Genomic DNA, 8,490 nt, shown 5'->3' with positions numbered 1-8,490 from the left:
TAAAAGAAAAGAAAAAGAAAAATATATAAAAAAATTCAATATCAAACACGGAACTATCTACCCAATTAATTCATAATGCAATACCTGCAGAAAAACAAATAACAAAACGAAACAACTGCTGATGAGTATGGGTGGCACATTTAGTTTTCCTTTTTTGTTCTGTTTCACTATTCTATCATATCCATCACAAATGTCAATATCGCATGTCACTCACTGACTGACTATAGTACCTACACCTCAACTGCCTACACCTCTACTCAGTCATTGACTTTGGGGAACTAAAACTTGCTATGACTTTCGCAAATAGCCAAGGAGAACACTGACAGTATGCACACTGAGGTCACGTGTAGATGAATCACGTGCTAAATCTCGCAGTCCGAGTCGGGATGCACACATCTACCAGAGGCGAGGCGAACTGCATCGTGTAAACGAGAGAGGGACAGAGAGATGAAGGCCGATCGACTGAGCCAGCTTTGCAACCTGGAGGAGTGAACATCCCTGGGTCTGCAAGTCTGGGGCGGGTTCTATAGCGCAAAGGCTTGACTCACGCGATCCGATGTCAATTTTATCAGCTCCGCGCATCGACCAGGGAGTCGTAAAATACCGGTACTTTGCGACTCCCTGAAATGTACCGGACCGTTCTCCACTCCAGCCTCTCAAGTTTCATGAGCAAATAGATAAGAAATATCCAAGAACGGCTTGACTACGACTCAGTAGACTTACGATTCCAAATACATGTAAAAGTGCTGTTGACAAAACTGTCAAAAGACTGCCAACCAATGACGTCATCCTTGCACCATAGTCTGGTTTATGACGGGAGTGCGGCCCGCGGCGCCAAGAACACATCACTGACTCGTTGAGGTGGGAAGACCATGGAGAGGCGTGCGCACTGACCGTCCTTGGCATTACGGATAGGCAGTTGATGCAGTGCTTTGTGGAAAAGCCAATGATAATACTCATACGCACCATTATGACGTTGTCTGATGATAGCAGTGTTGATCATGACACACTGAGTTACAACCACATAGCCTTTCTGTCCACTAGTTGACTGTGCTGGGATTCGTGTCACATGTATGTACATTGGATGTCTGGATTTGTGGCACTACATTTACCGCTTGACACATGTGTGTTTCTTTATAATTGCCCCTATTTCCCATTCCGTTGATGGGTATGGGTCGTACATTTAGTTTTCCTTCTTTGTTCTGTTTCATCATTCTTTCATGTCCCTCACAATTGTTAATATCGCATGTCACCCACTATAGTGGCTAGACCTCAACTGCTAGCTGTTAAATTCAATCACGTGACTGTTTGCTGTCAATTACAGCACCAACAACTAATCTTTGCACTAACATCACCACCTAGCTAAGGAATGCTAGCACGTGAACAACCGAAGTAGCTCATATCACAAGCTAGACGACTGGCCTGGTATTGTTTCATAAAACTCAGCGGAGCAGAGGAAAGTCTTTGATGTCTGTTGGTTTGCATCTCACTGTGTGTATGTAATCAATATTAATGACGTCATCCATGCTGAGTGAAATCCATGTGTTCATTATTCTGATAGTGAGAATAGTGTGTAGATAGAAGTAGAGGAGTATTTGACACACCGTGTTGATGAAGATAACAACAGAGAGGTACATGTATGAAGAAATGGAAAGATGAGTCAAGGTAAACAACAATAACTACATGTACGTACTAGTGTAATAATTAATATCATTTACTTGTGTTTTCAGATGACATTCTGTTGTTATCGTGTAGTAGCAACACTGCCAACAGAACACTACACGTCTCTGGTGATGCATCACCTGCGCTGCAAGGTATCGTTCTGTCTAATGCGATGGGCTGTCACTTGCTTCAGGGCACTTGGGCATCCTATCGCCGCAGGAGAATGCCCTTCGCAGTCGAATGCAGGCTGGCCGGCAGTAACTCTCTGCTCTGGTAACAGACGTGTACGTTTGCATGATTGGCAGTCAAGCTCTGATTACATGATTTGAATCCGTTGAGTTCTTTGTCTATTGTCAAGTTTTGAGTATTGTTCTTCTCACACTTTGCTGCTTGTAAAAACACTTTGTATCGAGCAACAGTACACGTATGATAACCTGAACTGGTTCTGTCAGTACCTGAGTCTGAGTTTGGCTGAGGTGACCTAACAATGTGGAAACAGCTGGCCGTCCGGAGACTTGTAATTACGTACTAGTACTAGTATTGGTGTTTCACATTCGTTGTTAAAGTGAAGCAACAGAATACCATCGATAAACATTCTTACTGCTCATGCTGATCTCCTTCACAGTTCTTTTTTCGTCATCTACACAAGCAACTTGTTTGCGCACTTGCGTGAACTGCGCGCTTCATACAGGTACAAGACTGTACATTACTACATTATAGCAATAAAAACTGCTTGATGGCAGTTTTCTAAAAAAAGTTATTGTGTTCTAGTCCGTGGACCCCGTCTAAAAAGTAAGAAATTACCGAAATGTGATAGCCGAAAATTAAAATTTCACACAAAACCTCACAATAATCACAACAGTTGAAATGCTGCTTTCAACACTAAACTTGTACTGCACCAACAATTGGCAACATGCATGGCATGTATGCAAAAATAAATATGCATAGGAAAGAGGATCACGAGGGGAAAAGGTCTTCTACATGTAGCTTTTCATTCTGTGTGTGATTATTGTGAGGTTTTGTGTGAAATTTTAATTTTCGGCTATCACATTTCGGTAATTTCTTACTTTTTAGACGGGGTCCATGGACTAGAACACAATAACTTTTTTTAGAAAACTGCCATCAAGCAGTTTTTATTGCTATAATTTCTTTTGTTTTTTTCTGTCACCAATCAATGGAATGCCCTATATCAATATGTAAATGATGGCCTTCACATCATATCAATACCGTATTATACGCATTGAGGTGCAAGTCTGCAGAAAATGGCACTAGGCTAGCGTGTTCTTCTGCCTGTCCCCGGGGAAAATTGCGATTCCGCGGCCGCGTTTTTTCCGCGTTTTTTGCGATTTTTCAAAAGACCGCGTTTTCCGCGATTTCCCCGCGTTTCTTGAACTTTTTGTTGCACTACACGTACACACAGTGCACTGTTCGGTCAGCAACGTCTCATCGTGGTGGCTTTTTACTCAAAATATGACGAGTGCTTACACCAGAGACTTGGAACTGATTGATTTCACTACATACTCCCTGAAAATTGCCGCACATCAATATTATTCACCGCATATTTATCGCATATTTACCGCAAATTCACCGAAAATTATGCCATATTATGCCGCGTTTTTCCCCGCGTTTTCTGCGATTTTTTTCCGCAATTTTCCCCGGGGACAGTTCTGCGGGGAAACATGTGAGTAGTGATGGACCGTGGTGATACTTTTTTTATACGGAGGTCTTTCTGTGCATGTTGCTGTTGCAGAATTTCATGACTCTGTCATAAAATTGTCTTGCCTTTCAGATATTTCAGATTTCCCCACCCTGGATCAGATTTATTTGAGAAATGTAACCAGGTGCGTGTCGCAGATGTTTTTGTTGATTCTGTGTTTATAATGGTTTACATGTATAATCATGGGTTATCGTGATAAGGTCATCCTGCATCATATTGCACTGAAATCGTAATCCTGTTGATATCGATACAACTTTTGGAAGTAGTTCAATGACTTCAAACTGTTCGTCCACGATTTTCTAAAACAACACAGCAAAGGAGGAACAATAAACATGTATTAAAATGTAAACAAATACATTGCTGAGTCCGACACCTCGTTCCAACAACTACACTGATCCTGAGGATAAAAGGGACAAGGCTATGCTTGGAGGTACTGAGAGATAAACAAGGCACTCCATAAATAATAAAATCTTATACATATTTTGGTGAGTATGAATGATATCCAGTCGAACCTCTTTAGGACGAACATCAAGGGACCGATGGTATTTATTCTGTGAGTTTGTCTTAACCTATTTTATATATATAACCAGTGAATACAATTATTTCTCCAATAGGCATACGAATAGATTTCTTCTACAGCGAAAGATTCTAAGCCACACCAACTCATTGACTAGTCTCGTATGAAACAAATGAGTCACTAGAGAGGTTCTGCAAAACGAAAATGCGTACAAACTTTCGTTCTACGTCATGAAGTGCGAAACTTCGTACGAACTTTGGACGCGAAACTTGCAGGGAACACGAAATGAACTGTCGTAGAAATTTGGTGAGATCGGGTCATGGCGTACGTGCACTTGGCCCGCGCAAACTACGAAAATGTGCAGAACGCAAAGTTCGTGCAAAAATTTGTACACACTTTCGCAAGGACTGTCGCGAAACTTCGTTCGAATTTTCGTTTTGCAGAACCCCTCTACTGAACGTTTCTTTAGCAACATGACGGCAACTGAAACAGCAATAGAGAAAGTACGATACATGTACGTATGATTTACTGCACGAGTACAAACGAGTACAAGGGCAATACCGGCTGATACATGACCGAACGGCGCCAGCCGTGAGGTCATGTATCAAGCCGGTATTGCCCGTGTACGAGTGCGTACGAGGCGCAGTAAATCATTTATTGCATGCTTGACCCAAACTTTCCAGAAAATGGAGAGAAACCTTTCCGACTTTCTCAGTCTCCCGACACACTTGTTCAGTGGTAAACGTCGTTTGTGGTTTTGAAATTCTCTATTTCTTTCCGATATCGATGGTGTTGTTGCTCGTGATTGAGCACTGCGTGTAGGAACAGGAACTGAAAGTGGGATGAGCTCCACAACTTCGTCTCGAACGCATTCAGTTCGTCTAGTTCGTCGGCTGCTCATCAACGCATCGATATCGATGTCAAGGTTGCATTCACCTTCTGAGGCGGCTGGTTCAGGTGGCTGGAACAAGTAAGTTATTGTCCGCTCAGTTACATGCGCGCGTGTGTGGTCTGTCATTCTCGTGCTTTGTAGTTTGTAGTCAGATCAAGTTGCTGTTTTGTGTTTCAAATTTGAAACTCCGGACAGTAGACACTTGATCTGATCACGAACCACAAAGTACAAGAATGACAGTCCGCATGCGCGTACATGTAACTGAGCGGGCAATAACTTGCCGGGCAATACCGAGAAATACAGACCGCTGAGCAAGAGCGCTCATTGGCTGTAGTACAGGCAACCCTCACGTGACATGCAATAAAGCACATTCTTGCAGGTACTACAAACAGATTGCAGATCGTAATTCTTGCTTTGGTGGCACGAAACTTTATTTGGGGCAGTGCAATCTCGGCGGTACTCACAAATAATAAATCAAACAGCCCCAGACTCGAGTAAACAAATCCAATCACACAAGTACGAGATCTTCACGAGACGAGACTGCACCCATTGGCTTGTTTCGTATGAAGCAAACAAGTTTACTGAACCTCTCCACAACGGAGATTTTCCCTGATACCGTATGCGAATTTATTTTGCGAACTCGGTCAATGGGTCCTTGAATCTTTCCCTCCAGATTGGGAACTGCCAGCGATAGTATGCCACTGACCAGTGCCTTACTTGTAACGTACCAATGTACAATGAATATGAGTATTTCGACAACACATCTAACATGAGCCTTTCCGTCAAGAAGGTGAACTCGCGTTCTTCGCACACTGTAGACAAGGGCAAAGAGATAAAAATGGATCTAAATCCGAATAAAATCAGCACACGTTTCCGTAAATGAAAGGGTGAGCATAAGCAAATGAATCGAAGGAAACCGGTCAACTCAGATCAGAGATCACCTGTCATCGAGTATTCCGTAAAAGGAGGCCTCGGCAGCGGAAAAGCTAAATTTAGAAAGGAGATCCTGTCAGCTTTTCCATTATTTATTGCATTCCGCCCAAAATCAGCACACTTTTCGTAAATGAAAGAGTCAACACAAGCAAATGAATCAAAGGGAACTGGTCAACTCACCTGTCATTGAGTAATATTCCGCGAAAGGAGGTCTCAGCAGCGCCGAAACTAAATAAGCCAGGCCAGGAGACGAAATATCCGAAACAGCTCATACAAGAAGCAGTTCCAAAGAAGGAAGTTCCTCGCGCATGCATATATCCGAACACGGACTGCACTGCATGCAACACAATGTCTGCCGGCTGCCGTGCACGTGCACAGCACGCGGCTACCACCCGTTGGTAGATCTTTATCGAGCACCTTACGTAGAGACTTACGTAGCCTAAGTGAAATACCGAGCACCTTACGTAGAAACTTACGTAGCATAGCGATGTCGTTTTTCTTGCCATGTGAACACAATAATAGAAAAGCTGACAGGATCGCTTTTCTAAATCATGTATTGACCTGCCCGGTACGCGAACCCCGTCGATTTATTTATTTACATCACTACATCATGTATCGAGCGGACAACAAAGGTCGCTACAAATGAAAAGACCATCTACTCAGTCATTGACTTTGGGGAACTAAAACTTGCTATGACTGTCGCAAGTAGCCAAGGAGAACACTGACAATATGCACACTGAGGTCACGTGTAGATGAATCACGTGCTACATCTCGCAGTCCGAGTCGGGATGCAAACATCTACCAGGGGCAAGGCGAACTGCATCATGTAATCGAGAGAGATGAAGGCCGATCGACTCAGCCAGCTTTGCAGCCTGGAGGAGTGAACATCCCTGGGTCCGCAAGTCTGGGGCCGGTTCAATAGCGCAAAGGCTTGACTCACGCGATCCGATGTCAACTTTTATCAGCTCTGCGCATCGACCAGGGAGTCGCAAAACACCGGTACTTTGCGACTCCCTGAAATGTACCGGACCGTTCTCCACTCAAGCCTCTCAAGTTTCATGAGCAACTAGATAAGAAATATCCAAGAACGACTTGACTACGACTCAGTAGACTTACGATTCCAAATATCTCCTCTGCTTGCCTTCATATACCTGCGTTTTTCTAATCTCCATATGTTGTCTGATGATTGGTTTTTGCCATGAAACTCTGAGTTACAACAAAAAACAGCCCTATATACTCCCTTTTGTGTACCTCTTGCGATTCCAAATACATGTAAAAGTGCTGTTGACAAAACTGTCAAAAGACTGCCAACCAATGACGTCATCCTTGCACCATAGTCAGGTTTATGACGGGAGTGCTTCCCGCGGCGCCAAGAACACATCACTGACTCGTTGAGCTGGGAAGACCATGGAGAGGCGCGCGCACTGACCGTCCTTGGCATTACGGACAGGCAGTTGATGCAGTGCTTTGTGGAAAAGCCAATGATAATACTCATACGCATCAGTTGAATGTGCTGGGATTCGTGTCACATGTATGTAGGCAGGGGCGGGTAATCCTAGTATTATGGCTGGCATTATAACACCACTTCGCATGCAAAATTGGCATTACAAGCATCGACAATGGTGTCATGCATGAAACTGGCTAGGTCCAGTTCCGAAAATCGTGCATCTGAACCCGTCCGGCTTCGTCCGGAGACTTGACGTTGCAAATCAACCTTCTCACAGGATTGTTTCAGACAACATGCTCACTGCTGTTTAAGTTGTTTTCTTCCACGCTTTGGCCTTGATCCAAGACGGCCTTATTTAATCGACTTCTCCAAATTTCAAACTGGCATTATGGAGTAGTGTGAGCATTATAAGTGGCATTATATCCTCATATTATGAGCATTATCGCAGCAAATAACTAGCATTACCCGCCCATGCCTACATGTATGTACATTGGATGTCTGATATTGTGGCACTACATTTACCGCTTGCTATGTGTCTTCACAATTGCACCTATTTCCCATTCTGTTGAGGTGTAGGGGTCGAACATTTAGTTTTCCTTTTTTGGTTCTGTTTCATCATTCTTTCATGTCCATCACAAAAAAATGTCAATATCGCATGTCACCCACTAAAGTGCCTATACTTCAACTGCTAACTGTTAAATTCAATCACGTGACTGTTTGCTGTCAATCACAGCACCAACGACTTGGTAATCTTTGCACTAACATCACCACCTAGCAAAGGTACGCTAACACGTGAATTAGCTCATATCCAAAGCTAGAAGATGTGGCTGGTATTGTTTTGATAAAACTCAGCGGAGCAGAGGAAAGTCTTTGGTGTCTGTCGTTTTGCATCTCACTGTGTGTGTATGTAATCAATGTCTACTGACGTCATCCATGCTGAGTAAAATCCATGTGTCCATTATTCTGATGGTGAGAATACCGGTAATGTGTAGATAGAAGTAGAGGAGTATTTGGCACACCATGTTGATGGAGACAACAACAGAGAGGTACATGTATGAAGAAATGGAAAGATGAGTAAAGGTAAACAACAATAACTACGTAAATCATGTGCTGGTGTTTTCAGATGTGTTGTTATCCTCTAGTAGTAACAGTACACGTATGCTATCCTGAACTGGTTCGGTCAGTAACTCCTCTGATCCGCTGAGATCCGCTGAGGTCACCTAACAATGCCGAAACAGGCAGCGGCCGGACATTGTTAACATATACTGGTGTTTTCAGATTCGTTGTTAAAGTGTGGCGACAGTATACCATGTATATAAAAT

This window comes from Sycon ciliatum, chromosome 6, assembly GCF_964019385.1.
Source record: "Sycon ciliatum chromosome 6, ocSycCili1.1, whole genome shotgun sequence".
Lineage (NCBI taxonomy): Eukaryota > Metazoa > Porifera > Calcarea > Leucosolenida > Sycettidae > Sycon > Sycon ciliatum.
This window is presented reverse-complemented; position numbering follows the sequence as displayed.